The sequence below is a fragment of the Cyanistes caeruleus genome, chromosome 3, assembly GCF_971803275.1.
Source record: "Cyanistes caeruleus chromosome 3, bCyaCae1.hap1.1, whole genome shotgun sequence".
Lineage (NCBI taxonomy): Eukaryota > Metazoa > Chordata > Aves > Passeriformes > Paridae > Cyanistes > Cyanistes caeruleus.
In genome coordinates, this window is record NC_141703.1 from 57284810 (window position 1) to 57299697 (window position 14888).

At 34.6% G+C, this 14888-nt stretch overlaps 2 long non-coding RNA genes across 2 annotated transcripts; one reads left to right on the forward strand and one right to left on the reverse strand.

The window, feature by feature from the left end:
- Positions 1–2515: 2515 nt before the first annotated feature.
- LOC147654166 (uncharacterized) lies at positions 2516–6474 on the reverse strand. The gene is made up of 2 exons (XR_015285473.1): positions 5185–6474; positions 2516–4759 (listed from the first exon to the last, which is right to left on the reverse strand). It is a non-coding gene; the product is annotated as an uncharacterized LOC147654166 (long non-coding RNA).
- Positions 6475–6761: 287 nt separating this feature from the next.
- LOC111926349 (uncharacterized) lies at positions 6762–14363 on the forward strand. Its single transcript, XR_002862867.2, has 2 exons — positions 6762–6819; positions 14130–14363. It is a non-coding gene; the product is annotated as an uncharacterized LOC111926349 (long non-coding RNA).
- The last annotated feature ends 525 nt before the right edge of the window (positions 14364–14888 follow it).

The following is a 14888-nucleotide window of genomic DNA, read 5'->3' on the forward strand; positions in this document are numbered from 1 at the left end:
GAGTTTTAATTCTTAGGATTGTGTCACATGCTGTCTTCAGCCCTTTACCCTTCTCTTTCCCATGTCTATATATCTGAGAGGTGTTTAGGCAGCTATGTGCTTCACAAATTGTCAGCAACAACATTGAATCCCGAGTCCAGAGCAAGTAGAGTGAGTTATAGCCTTTTAAAAAGTGGTTTGAATATATTCATGTAACACTTCCTACTTATGTAAATGGTCTGAATGATTCTAGCAGAATTACTTGGGAGCAAAAATTGTGAGGAAGGGTTTGAGCATTAATCATTTATCAGTAAATGCTGGGTAAATTCTTGTTTTTCCAATAAGAAATTATTGTCAGTAAAGACCTGAGTTTATCCTAGGAAGTACAGAATTTTTGTTACTAAATTACCTAGTTTGGACTGTTAGACAAAGCTTCCCCTAGGGAGAGAGGGTTACGAAAGGAGAGGATGGCATCTACAGATATTTATTTAGGCCATTAAGGTCTAATTCTCTGCCTGGAGAAGCTTCTCTGTCTCTCCTGACAGGAGGGAAGCTTCCAGTAATTAGGCACCTAACTTACACACTGCTGCAAAGTGGGCTGAAGCCAAGTCGCTGTGCAATCAATTCTACTCCATGTGTCCAGGCCAGCCATGGAAATTGAACTCTCATAAAATCTGTTCTTACTGTAACCTCTGCTGTAACCTCCCCTGACTATTCTGGGCCTGGTAGTCTGCATTACCCTGGCCCATCTCCGATGTAGCTCAGCAGCACAACTTTGGTCCAGACTTTTGACAAAATCCTTAAGTGATGAGAAGGTCCAGAAAGTGGAGCTAAGTAGGATAAGAGGGAAAATTACAGGCAGAAGCATAATTTCAGATATGGAGCCTGTGAGTGTCATAAAGATTCAGGAAGAAATTTGTCAACTTGTTTGTCATTAAAGAAAGAAGAACAGTCCAAGGACATACTTGATGTCATTCATGTCAGTCTGTTGTCTGTCAGTGGTCTCCATGGGGTGGCAATTTAAAATTCCTATCTTGAAGCTAGGAACCAAGGATTCAGCAACTTATCTTAGTAACATTTTAGGGAGCAGATGAGGCTGATGATTCTCTTCTCTAATGCCTCTCTGGGCAACAAACACTTTTCTACACCTTTGTGGGGATGTTGAACACCCTAATCTTTATCCCAGGAGTTCAAAATACCTAGTTGCATATTTCATGTACTAGCCAATAAATTATTGCTTTATGTCTTTGTTTGTATATGTTCTACTTGCAGACCCCTCTTGGAGAATAATTAAATATTCCCAAATAAAGTGATGCAAAGAAGGGCAGTAACACCTGAGGGAAAGAGTCAGTAACTTTGAAACTGCTAATCACAAAGAGTCACATTAGATTCTTAAGAATCTCGCACAGTAAGAGTCAAGACTTACATTGACTGAAACTGTCTAGATTCTTCAAGTGTCATGGTTTCCTATGTTCATCTATAATTTTCAGAAAATTTTTCTTGTTCTCAGTATTAATCTTTTGCAAATGTTGTGAAAGGTCATAGCTTTCACAAGTAGTAGCACTGTTTTCAGAAGTCAGAAGAGAGATTGGTCATCAGAAACATTTTCTTTAAAAAATATCCTTCAAGATATGAGGGAAAAACTGCTTTATAGTATATTGTTTTCTAATATAATAGTATTAAGAAAAAAGATAAACTTATATTTATTTTCATTATTTTCTTCAGTCTTATCAGAGATTCTTTGAAATTTACCATTGCCTTTTCTTCATTTCTTATTCTTATATCTTTCAGTATTCTATAAGGTTCTGAATTCTTATGTTATATTTTCCAGTCCTAATTTCTAGCTGTTGTCCTAATTTACAGTATTCATGCACATTGCTATTTCTCTTCCTTTTGCTGAGATTAAAATGAAAAGATGGATTCAAAATGGTCAATGACTTCTTTTTGTTTATTATTACGAAATAAAATCATGCTTCACTGCTCACCAGGAAAAATAGATTGTTTAACTTAATACCGTGCTAACTGAAAATATTTCAATAAGCTCTGTCAATGAATCATCAAGTTAATAAAGTTATTTAAGAGTGTCTGTTTCACCTGCCTTCATGTATTTTTTTAAGACTGTCTTCAGTGAGTTATAATTAATAACTATAACATGTCAAAGCTTACTAGCTTTTCTACCCTAGATGCTTTAAGAAAATTTTCCATATTACACTGACCCATTGTATACTTATAAAAAATACTGAATCTTCCTGATTTGTTTCTTACTACAAACTGAAACTTCACAATTTTTGTGGCAGACAGAAAATGCACCTAAAGAATGAGACTTTTTAATAGCCCTGACTTCCATAAATGTCTTCATCTTTATGATTATAACCTAATAATTTTTCCCGTATTAAAATCTCAGTTAGAAGCATGACTTGCCTAAACTCAGATTAAACTCGTTAAACAGCAAAAATATGTTTTGTTTTAATATAAAAACAATCAGATTATTTAGAATTTTCAACTTTGCCATAGGACTGGGAGGAAGAAAGTGATCTTTCTTTCTTTCTTCCTTTTTTCCTTTCTTCTTTCTTCATTTCTTCCTTTCTTCCTCCCACTTTCTGAAAAGTAATTATACAAATTTCCAGAGTCTTTCACTCTCTAAAAAGTATTTTTATCAACCTTTGAAGTGCAACTACACATCTTCCTCCAGAAAAGCAAATGTTCAGAAAAATCTAGTCACTTCAGCCAATTTTTCATCACAAGGACAAGTAGACTATAAGAATGGAGAAAATTCTAGCCTCTCAATTGAAACTAAGCAAAAAGTCTTGAAAATTGCAGTCTACTATGTCGTTGTAAGAAATAATTTCCTTTGCATGGCTTGCTAGTCCAAAGATTTCTAGAGAAAAAAAAAAACTCTTTTCTCTGTCATCGGTCAGGCTTGGCTGTGGGTTTTACCAGTGCCTCATGAAAGGCCTCCTGCTGCTTATATCTTATGTTTTCAGGGAGCTTTCAAAGCCAGTGGCACTTTGGTGCTGCTGAAAGCTTTTCTTCTTCCTCTGTCTTGTCCTCTTATGCACTGGCACCACCGAGTTGTTTAATATTTAAGTGCTTTTTTGCACCCAGAATAGCTCCCAGTCCATTCAGCAAGCACCTCTGTCTCAGATAGCATCAAGCAGCTGCATTCAGTGCACCCACCCTCAGCTCAGTTCAGATTAACACAGCTGAGGGGTCAGTGAGTCCCAAGTCATGGTGCAGGATCTTGTGTTGAGTGGATTTTTCTCTATTTTCCCTGTACTGCATCCCCAAACCATCCCTCTGGTGAGCAGGCAGAGGTGTTCCAGAGGAAACAACAAAGCAATGTTTCCTCCTTGGCATAAGATCGTGCATTGCCCAGTACAATTTGCTTCCATACATTAGACAAAGAATGCATCCTTAGCTAAATATATTTGGACCAATGTTCTACTGAAACTTTAAGAATAAACAGAGATATTGCATTCTTTCTCAAGTAGAATACAAATAACATAAATTTAGAATGACTCAATGCATTTTCTTCATCTATAGTCTTGACCACTTTCCTTTAATGTCTTTTCCAGAAAGATAAAAGGACATTAAAATTAAAAATTTTTATGCTTAGAAAAAAACTATAGTTTTCTGTATGGGATCTTACAAAATGCCATTAAATACTTCTGTTCATTTACTGGACAGATTATACAAGTAATACTGCCCTGTCCAAAAGATGTGTTGGTAACTGTGGCAGTGAATGGGACAGTTGGAGCTAGCAGGGAAAATGGTTTCCTTTTCATAAACCAAAATCCTCAGTTTGCTGCTCTGTAGAGAAATCCCAAGCCATGACTTATTTTATCTTTCATTTTGGATTCACTTCCTGAAAGAATCATTTCGGATGTTTATGAGTAGTTTTGTGATTTATAAGGAGAAATAGACAGAAGAGTAAGATTAAAGAAGTAAAACTGGGATATAAAATAAATAAAAATAAGCTAAATTATTTTTGAGGGAAAGAGAGAAAGAAAGAAGACACAATTATCACTCTAAAAATTCCATGATCATTGATTAATAAAAGAGAAGAATTTCATAAGTGTCAGTACCCTGAACCCAGAGGGACCAGGCACAATACTTCTGACAACATATTTTTGAAATATATATGTGATACAGTGTGCATATTTGGAGAGTTTGTGTCCCAGAGGAGAAGGCTGCATCTATACCTTTGGCATAGAACTTTGCTGTCCTGAATATATGCTGAAGATGTCTGTTCTGTAGAGTCACCTCTACAACCCTGGAGCTACTCTAAGCTGAAGTAGATTAATATATTACCAATTAAATCAACAGATCTCTGCCAAGTTACATTGACTGAGGTACCAAAGTTGCTGGAGGAGAAAGAAATGGCCCAGGTGTCCCAGAAAACAGAAAAAAATTAAGAAAATGCAAATCACTTGAGGGCACATCAAAACACACACAAAAAACTCATCTTGCTTTGCACCAGGTTCTTACAGAAAATACTGAAGTGCTTTACAGCAACTGCAGTACATCCATGAAGGATTGAGTTCCTATAGTTAGCCAATTAATACAAAACAGCAGAATGAGTTTCTATAAATGTTCATTCATTTACTTGTGACTTGCTGGCAGACACAAATCAAGTAATCTGTAAACAAAATAATAGAAAATGAGGAGACAACCATACTTTAGGATGAATTCTTATCTTACCATACTCTGTGTGTAACCTCATTGTTCTCAGCAGCAGTCAGTTGTTTCTTGAATAAACACAGTTTTGGAAAACAGACTCCTAGATAAGCAATAAACACTCTGCTTTTACAAATTATTATAAATAATAATTCACCTCCCTTCCAAACACTGTCCTTATACCTACTTGGATAGAATTGTTCACAAAAAAAGCTAATATAAACTTTAAGTCTTGAACCTATAATATAAAATAAAACTTGAGCATATAGTTGGCTTTACAGCATAGACTGAATTGTATTGCCTTATATTTATGACAAGTTGTCAGGGAATTACAGTATGATTATGTGATATAACTGGTCAACTGAATGTCTTACTATGGAAAAAATTCAGCAGGTGTCCTGGTCATAATTTCTAAAATATTTTTAGATTGTATTGTAAGTATGTCAGCCTGCAGCTAGATCAACAGGACACAGGTCATTTGTTGCTTCTGTGCTCTATCTGCTAACCTTGCCCTGATGTTTCCTTTACCTTAGATAGTGTGGCATGGCAGTGGATGCCTGCAGATTGGCAACTGCATTATATCCCACATCTCCATCGATTATAATCAGAACATACGCACTCAATTTACGTGCAGACAGCTGCTTTGAAAAAAAATTATTTTATGCTTTTGCATCTTGAGTTGATGCCCAAACACAAGTTAAACACAGCACTGAAAGGAATTTAAACAATAGCATAGAAGTGCCTTCCCATAGAGCAATTTGGGTTAAACCCAAATGCCTGCTAGTTTAAAGCAAGTTAAATGACTTGTGATTAATTTAACCCATGGCTAAGAGTGACTAATCAATCTTCTAGTGTAATTAAAAGCAGAAAGGTGTGGCCAGAAGAATTGCAAAATGATGCTCGGTTAATGGCCAGGGCAATGATAACTGGGGTGTCCAGAAACCTATAAAAAATAGATTCAGCTCATCCAATTTTAGACATTGAGTAGACCTCTCCATCTGAGTTAGACACTAAGCTTCTTTTTTATTCGACAGAGAGAAATACGAACAGGTAGGGCAAAGTTCATCTTTCCTAGTTTATTAGTCTACATTAGGTAGAAATAAATGTCTTCCTAACAGTGCCTATTTCTCTTCACTGGCAATAAAAAGAACCTAGGGTAACTAGTTTAAATTCAAGCATCTACATCGGATCAGAGGACTCCCACCTGGGTGTCTGTAGATAATAGTGTGTCTTATATCACAGAGAAGCTCTGTACCATCTGCTCCAGACAGGCTTGTCTAAAGCTCCAACCCCACCAGAGGTAGCCTTTATCGACATGCCAATTATGGGAACAGCTGCATTAGTCCTTAAATTTGCCCTGCAGCTAGAGATGTCTAATCCCACCCAGTTATCTCATTATGACAAATGTTTTAAAATTGTAGTACCCACAAGAAGAGAAAGTGCAAACAGATTGAATAAAAACCCCATAAAAATTAATAATTGGTTCTCTTCAGCCATCCCAACATTTGCAATTGTAAAAAAGATCATGTATGGAAACAAGTACTATCATGAGGGAATATGAGCAAATACTATATATCCAAAATAAGAGACTTAAAGGAGGATTTAGAATTCGGATTAATCACAGTTAATTATATCAACAAGCATATCACAAAGCAAATGGGAAAGAGCATCAAAGGTAGTGAAAAAATATGCAAAATATTATCTTGTTTTGCTATCAGGAAAGCATTTAGCAAAAGGTATTTGTTCTGCTGTCATTGCAGTGTGTCTTTCAGCAGACTGAAAGTTTAAACCTGCTAGAAGGTACCCAGCCTGTTGTTTGGCAACACAAGTTGCCAAGGCAACAGAAGCCAGTGACACTTTTCCTTCTTTCTGATGGATTCTGCCACTAAAATACAGAAATCGAGGTCCTGAACTGAAATGATGTCTCTTAGGAAGACATTTTAGGATGTCATGAAATCCCTGTCTCATAAAAAAGGACAGAGGTATTCTGAAATATTAAATGTGTTTCTTTGTTTTGCCAACACTTATTGATGTGTCACAGTGCATTTCATTTATTGTGATGCTACTTGGATGGATGTTTGGAATTTTGACATACTGCTCAAAAGAATACTGAAGAGGGTACTGCTATTATTGCATTAGAAATCTTTATGTGGGAAAAAACAGGTAAGAGATTTAGACAACAGAGATTAAAATATATCTGTAGTTAACAATTTAAGATCTATTTATATCATCTTGCACAACTAGGTGCACATATGGAAAAACAGCAAATTTTTTTGTTGTACAGTTTGCAATGTTTAAATAACAGCTTCAAGAGAATGCTTTTTTAATTTTGGTTTGATACAAACAAAAAACATTCACTGAAGCATGGAAAATATCTGAAGGGAATAATCATAACTATCTTAATGTGAAAGAGAAAAATCTTAACCAGAATCCTTCCTCCTAGTGTAATGGAACTCTTGATTCATTCCCCAACTCTCACTCTTTTCTCTCCTAGCCGTAACTTTGCACACATTCCCCCTTGTTTAAACCCCACAAGATTTTCCTTTGTGAGTCATTACTCAGTTCAATGTAGAAATTCTTTTGAATGTTGCTTAAAGCTATTCTACCATTGATCTGCACAATGGCATGTCTCCCATAGCAGATGGACTTGCTTTCCTCTTAATAAATGTCCCAAATGTTTCCATATCCTTTTCAGGATAAATTTACAGAGAACAAAATTGTTCAATTAATTTAATTTTGTACTTTAAAAAAACTCTATAATTTTTTATTAAGGCATTTACTTTGAAAGTATTCCGATATCTTTATATAATGAGAGTGAAATCAGACTATTGCATCTTTCGATTAATACACAAATAATTTAAACAATTTTGTCTTCGGGTTTTAAAATTTTCTCTTGTCTCACTTAAGATAATAATTGTTGTTTCTTCATTGTCTGCTCATAATGTTATACAATTTTGAAGAAAAATACATTATCAAATGCATGAATACAGCCCACATTCCTGACATCAAATGAGTCATTCTATGTGTGAGCCAAGCATATGGATAAAAATTAGTTTACTGGAATGTGATGAAAGCAAACCTGTATCAAACAGCAATAGTTACATATGCACTACACCAAATTAGTTATTCCAAATGGCACTACAAGCAGTATGCAACCCCTTTGCATGTCACAAAAGCTGAACATGCTGTTTCCTTTAAAGCTGAGGCTTCATCAATAGCACTTACTTGACTCATGTTCCCTAAACAAACACAGGGTCTTAATGGAATCAGGTGAAAGAAGACTTTCAAGTGAATTGTCAGTAATAAGGAATGATGCACAATTAATGTCACAAGTATTTTTCACATTTTCTATCTAGTGTTTTTCATGTTAGAAAGTAAAATATAATACAAAAGTATCTGAGTTCAGAGCAGAATTACAGAATGGAATGCTTAGAAAATTAATTTAAGACGTACACAGCAACAAAGGAGAACAGTAATTCAGAAGTCTAAATGACAAAGTAGAACTTGGTAATCTTTTATGATGATTAAAGTAGTTTAAACTTGCAGATATGTTTAAAATTATTTGATATTTTTTCTATGTCAGATGTCTATACAAATAGACATATATTTAATATATTAAATATTAGTAATGCTATCATTTTTTCTTGCCTAAAATTCACATATAATTTTATAAGTGTTGCTGTTGAGGTCTTAAGTAGTTGAACACAATTTTTGATCCAAGTAGAATACAGTAACAAATCAAAGAGTGCAATTTTTTGTTACAGTGTTTTTGTCTTTTGAAACTGCTTTTCAGGCACTGTTTGCTGCAGAAAATATGTCCAGAAAGCATCATATGTTCCGTGCCCTCAAACAGAATGAACCAATCATTCAAATTCAAATATCAGTCTCTGAGGCATACATTTATCTGCTTACCCCTGATGGAACACTGGGGTTTTAGCTTCAATTTACTGATTCCTTCTAAACTATTTTTTTTTGGGAAAAAGATGTAGCTCCCTACATATTATATTTGTATCCCAAAAAATCATGATAATGGAAATGAAAGTTTTAGGCTTCAAACTATTTGGCTGAAAACCTTTCAGGCAAGAAACTGAAAGTAAAAGCTAACTTTAATAAGGAATATTTGACTAGTAGTCAATCTAAGCCACTGTTAGCCAACAATAATGAAGAATTTTTGAAAAACCCAAAATAAAAATAACAATTATAAAGCATGGGTGATGTGACAAGAAGAGAGAAATAAATGTTAGCAGTGTGAAGAATTGAAACGGCACCTTGTATATGGAAAATTGCTGCTCTATCAAGAGTAGATGTCTGAACAGAACAATGAGGGTAGAGGACTGAAAATGAAATCAGAATGCGGGTTCTGACAACATCATGAAATGAGGGATGGACACAGTTTCTCCTGAAATAGTTTTTAAAATCTGATCAATGCAATTTGACGATAACATGCATATTTGCCTTGTGATACATTTGTTCCATCCTGTAGTACAGAATGAAAATGTCCTACGCTTGTTGGCACATGGCTTGTGTGCTCTCTGGAGTCACACATTAAACCAGAGTACCTATTCACCCTTATTCTGAGGGTATAATTTCCCACCTCCTCCACACACCAGCGTATAAATAGACTGCAAGTGCCCCTTCAGCCTCCAATTGCTGACTCCTCTTTTAAATCTAGTTAATCACGGATCTTGACTATCATTCCATTTATGACTGTGGACACTGCACTTATATATTTAGTCACTACAACCCAGGATTTTGCTCTGACACGGTTTATCATTCATTTTTTTAGCTAAATGCAGCTATATATATATATATATATATATATATATATATATATAGGTATTTAGCTATATTCTAATATTTGGTTTCATGCATTAAATTTTCTTGAAGAATAGGATAACTGGGTACCTAGAAATTAGAAGAAAACAATGAACAAATAATGAGAAATTTTTAAGAGAAAACGGAATAATTTTTTCTCTGTTTATATGAAATAATTAATGATATAATCATCTACAAAAACAGTTTTTAGTTATCCAGGTATTTTTATTTATTTCTTAAATATTGGTTTTCTCCAAATAATTTTAGTAGTCTTAGTAAGAAGGAAAAAATCATTTGTATACATTTATCTCTTTATATTTGTTTATGTACACACCTATTTAAAATCTCTTGGCTTAACAGGTTGTTTCTTCTAATATTATTTAAAATTTGAAATTAGTTAAATAAAAATTCTTATGTAATCTATTTGCTGGTCATAGAACTATGTGAATCCTTTTACTATTCTACACAAGTATATTTGAAAGCTCAAAGAAACTTTTGAAGTTTTTACAAGAAAACTATTACAGGTAGATAAATTAGAAAATTATGCTCAAGTATATGAATATGTAAAAATAGACTAATTTTTATTTAGAAATTGAAATTAACATTTTTGTTACTAGTCTCAGTAGTTTCCACCATTATGTATAATTTACAGGATAGCAGATACTAGCAAATGATATTCAAGTACAGAAAAATATTAGATTTTAATAAGGTCTGAATTCTAAACATAAATGTACATATTAATAATTATTCCTGGTCCTTTAGATATGAAAAGTTAAACTTTTAGTAAAACAAAAGACTAACACTTTAAATTGATCTTACTTGGCTAATAATTCTGCAGCTGTACTGACTTATAACTAAGATCAACAACTGAATAGTTTATTTCTAGAGAATGACTATGCAACTTGACTGGTTGGTTGAACTTTATTTGTATTGTTGGTAAAGAATTTTTTATCACTTTAAAATGCTGATTTTCATCAAACCACTACTTTCAATCTTTAAATTGAATGAAGTTAGAACATGTTTTCTGAAAGTCTTTAACAATTTTTTAAGTACCATTGCGTTTTTAAATATGAACTGTTACATATGTTCCTATTTTCACAAGTTAGGCATATTTTAAACATGTTCTTACTTTAATATTGATTTTTTTTTTTGATCAGTGGTTATAGTAGGCTCACTGTGCTCTAGCACTGTAGTGACCATTTCTTACATGGAACTACTACAACAGGTTAAAATTTTCACACCTTGTAAAGCTCTAGACATCCATAAAGTAAATAAAATGCAATTAGCAGAGGTTGATGGCTTAATATAAAGATTTCTAATAGCATGCAGTCTGGAAAAAGTTGAAATTTACCTCACCAAGCAGTCATTTAGACCAGAAGGCAAAATTTTTAAGTTTAATTGCATATAGGTTTCTGAGTGTACATTTTACTGTTCGTGAAGACATGGCAAAGTTTCACACTAAGACACAAAGAAAAGTTTGATATTTTAAAGGACCTTTATTGGCTTAGCACTTCAACAGTATATATTTTATATGCCTATAAATGTCTGTTATACACCTAAAGAAAAAATAGTATTTGAATTGTGTGTGCTCTATGATACAGCTCATATATATCAGAGAAAGATGAAGAGGATATCATACCATCTAAATCTAGACTTACAACTGAAGTATTTGTAAACCAGGCTCTGACCGTGTCTCCCCTGGGCTATTCCAGTGGAATATCTGTTGAGGGGCTTATTCTGATAATGCAGTGCTCTTAGGGTTCTGTGTATATTAACTGTAGTACTACTAAAACATTGTGTAATGTTCAATTATAACTCTGAGATATTCCTCCTCTAAATTATTTTTAGAACTATTACAGAAGAACATAATATAATTCCTTCTTCAGCTCCGACAGAAATATTTACAGAACATAAATGGGTTTGGGATGAACACTTAGAAAAGTTAGGGTCATGTTACTTATTGCATAAGGAATTAATTGTCTGTGGCCAGAGTTGAGTTGAGGTTAATGGCTCTATGCCCAGGTGGTGGTCAGTGACAAGTAATAACACGCAGGGCTCTGTCCTGGGACTAGTGCCCTTCAATATCTTCGTCAATATCAGAGACAGCTTTGATCAAGTGCACCCTCAGCAGGTTTGAAGGAGACATGAAGCTGAGTGGTCTGGTTCACACAACTGAAGGATGGGATGCCATCCACAGGAACCTGGAAAAACTTGAGAAGTAAGGCCACAAGAACTTCATGGGGTTCAGCAAGCGCAAGTGCAGGTGCAGAACCTCTGTTGGAGCAATCTCAGATATGAGTACAGACTGGGGGATGAACAGATGAACAGTGGCCATTCAGGGAAGGACTTGGCTGTTCTAGTGGATGAAAAGCTCTGTATGGGTAGACAGTGTTCACTACAGCTCAGAAAGCAAACCACATCGTAGGCTGCATCCACAGCCCCTGTAATCTGCCCCTGTGAAAACCTGCCTGGAGTGCTGAATCCAGGTCTGAAGTACTCGGGCAAAGAAACACATGGATCTGTTTGGGTGGGTCCAGAGAAGGACCATGAAAATGATCTAATGGCTGGAGAACCTCTCCAATGAAGACAGGCTGAGAGAGTTAGGCTAGTTCATCTTGAAGACAAAGCAGGTCCAGGAAGACCTTTTTGCAGCCTTTTAATACATAAAGGGAGCTTATAAGAAAGTGAGTGGGAATTTTACATAGGCAGGCAGTGATAGCACAAGGAGGAAGAGTTTTAAACTAATAATGGAGAGATTTAGATTAGATACAAGGAAGACATTCTTTACAGTGAAGATGGAGAGGGACTGGAACAGCTTTTCCAGAAAAGCTGCGGATACCCTATCCCCAGAAAGGTTCAAGGCCAGGTTGGACAGAGCCCTGAGCAACCAGATCTAATGGAAGGAATATCTGCCCATGGCAGGGAGTCTGGAACCAGATAACTTTAAGGTCCCTTTGAACCCAAGCTCTGATTCTATTATTCCCTGTGCCCATGGGAAAAGAGAATTAAAAAAGGTGGAGGGAATAAAGGCAAAAGAGCGGTCATTTTGAACCAGTGTAAAATTTGTGTTGTATTATCCCAGATTGAAAGAATGCTTGGAATGACTGGGGCTGTGGTAATCACATTTAGCTGGAGTTTCTTTCAGCATTATTTATGGCAATAAACATCCTAACTCACTTGAGTACAGCTGATCTATGTATTATCTGAGTTACACTAAAACAGTTATTGGAATTTAATTTTAGAAACCAACCTACAAATAGGCAAATGATAATTGCTCCATTTTATTTTCCTATTTGGTGTATAACAGTATTTTGTGTGAGTGAATTGCCCATTAATAGTCTCAACATGCTAGTTTTGTAAACAAGATAGACTCTTAATTATATTTTATCTAACTGCACTGAATGTACCACAAATTAATGTGCTACATTTATCAAATGGTATTAAAAAAAAGTGAAAGAAGAATTTGATGCTGTCAAGAATGAAAGGTAACTCTTCCTAAATATTTTGAAAACTGCAAATTTTTGCAGACTGTTTTCAGCGAGACCTTTATCAAAAACAAGTCTGAAGTAAATTTACTAGGTGTTCCTAGATATATACATAGAATTTTCTTGGTTCTTTTTTTAATTGAAGTTTTAATTTATTTATTGTATTTATGTACATGTATGTATGTATGTATGTATATGTATATTTACCTCCTTGAAAGACTTTAAGTTTATATAAAAGCTACATGCATTAGTAAAAAATGTTTGTGATTGTTTTAGTATTTTTGAGAAAGGTTTAATATAAATAATCCTATTGTGTGATCCTTACTTATACAGAGAAATTTTTTGCTTCACACTTGATCTCATCTGCTTCTTCATCAATGAGAACTATTTCTGTTTGTGACTGTGACTTTCTTCTTCAAGAGGGAGTGCACTGTATCTCCCCAGACAGCAGCATGCTATCATTATTACTCACATATAGGTCAGACAATTGGTGCAAAAAGTTTAGATGTGCTTAGGTATAGAATTTCCTAATTAAAATATTAAAAAACTGTAAAACTGTCTCAAAAACAGAGAAGGACATAGGTCAGAACAGACACAAACCTCTGTAAAATAATTATGGGAAGATTTTTGTTGCCTATCAGTATAGGTTTCTGGTACCAAATATTTACTCTATTATTCTACTTGACCTCTAATTTGAGATATCTTTGTTCTTCTGAAGATCATGTCATATGTGTTAAGGCTGTGAAATTAACTCAGACATCCTAAAGTACTTTAAATGGCACTTGTTGGTCATAATTCTTTAAGCAATAATTAAAGTCCCAGCTCAGCAAAGTTGCTGGAGAACAGGATTTAGTTTCTGAAGGATAGGTGGCTTGTGCCTTTTGGGATGCTCTTAGGGATTTGAGATAGGGACTTAGATCAGGTAGTTACAATATTTTCCTTGAAGGCATATATATCAATGGCATTGATATATATATGTATTTTATATATCTAGATCTAGATCTAGATCTAGATATTATGGATAGATATTTTATGGAATAATCATTTTTTCAATTATCTATGGTCCCCCACTACTGCTTGGTTATGGCTCTACCATAACCCTGTAAGAACAAATGAGAAACAAGTTGTGATTCAACCATATTTAACCTCTCATTTTCTCCCTCTTTTGTGCAGGATGGATGCTACTGAAATTAGCACTACAGTTTGTGCAGCATGATGCTCACCTGTTCATATCCCAAGGAAATGCTACAAGCAAAGCCCTGCTCATTTTTTTACTCTCACCATTTCTTCCTGCATCAACCAAACAATTGAAAACAGCATCTATTGAATGTTACAACCTTCCCCCCCATGCCCCCCAACACTTGAATGTTCTTAACATCTACAATTATATTTGAATTCCTGCCTTTATTAAGTTGTTTAGAGTCTTACGACTGTATTAAAATTTCCCACACATAACATCAAACTGAACTCTTTGGAAATAGTAAAAGGAAAGCTTGAAAAAATAGGAATGTCTTCCGCAAAATGGAAGGAATATTCCAGAGGATTGTGAAACTACACAAACACAAATCCTTCAATCCACCTTTGACATTCAGTTTTAGTCCTAGCAAATTTTATAAGTGCTTTAGGTCGGAAGTTAAAAATAATGCTTGTTCCTAGTATTTTCACAGTTACTTCAATCACAGGGATCAAATTGAAGAAGAACACATAAAAAAATAAATATTTTTGATCCGTTTCTTTTTTCCTTCATAAGGCTGTTTTGCATGGTCTAAATAAATTGTTTGCTTTTTTTCTCAGTAAATCAGTTCTCACTTCTGATAAATTGATGTCTGGCTAACTAAAAGATTGTATTGTAGGTGACTCATCTATCACCTTTTTAAGCCTAAATTTTGCATAATTTAAAAATAGAAGATGGAGCAGAATGTGTAAAATATA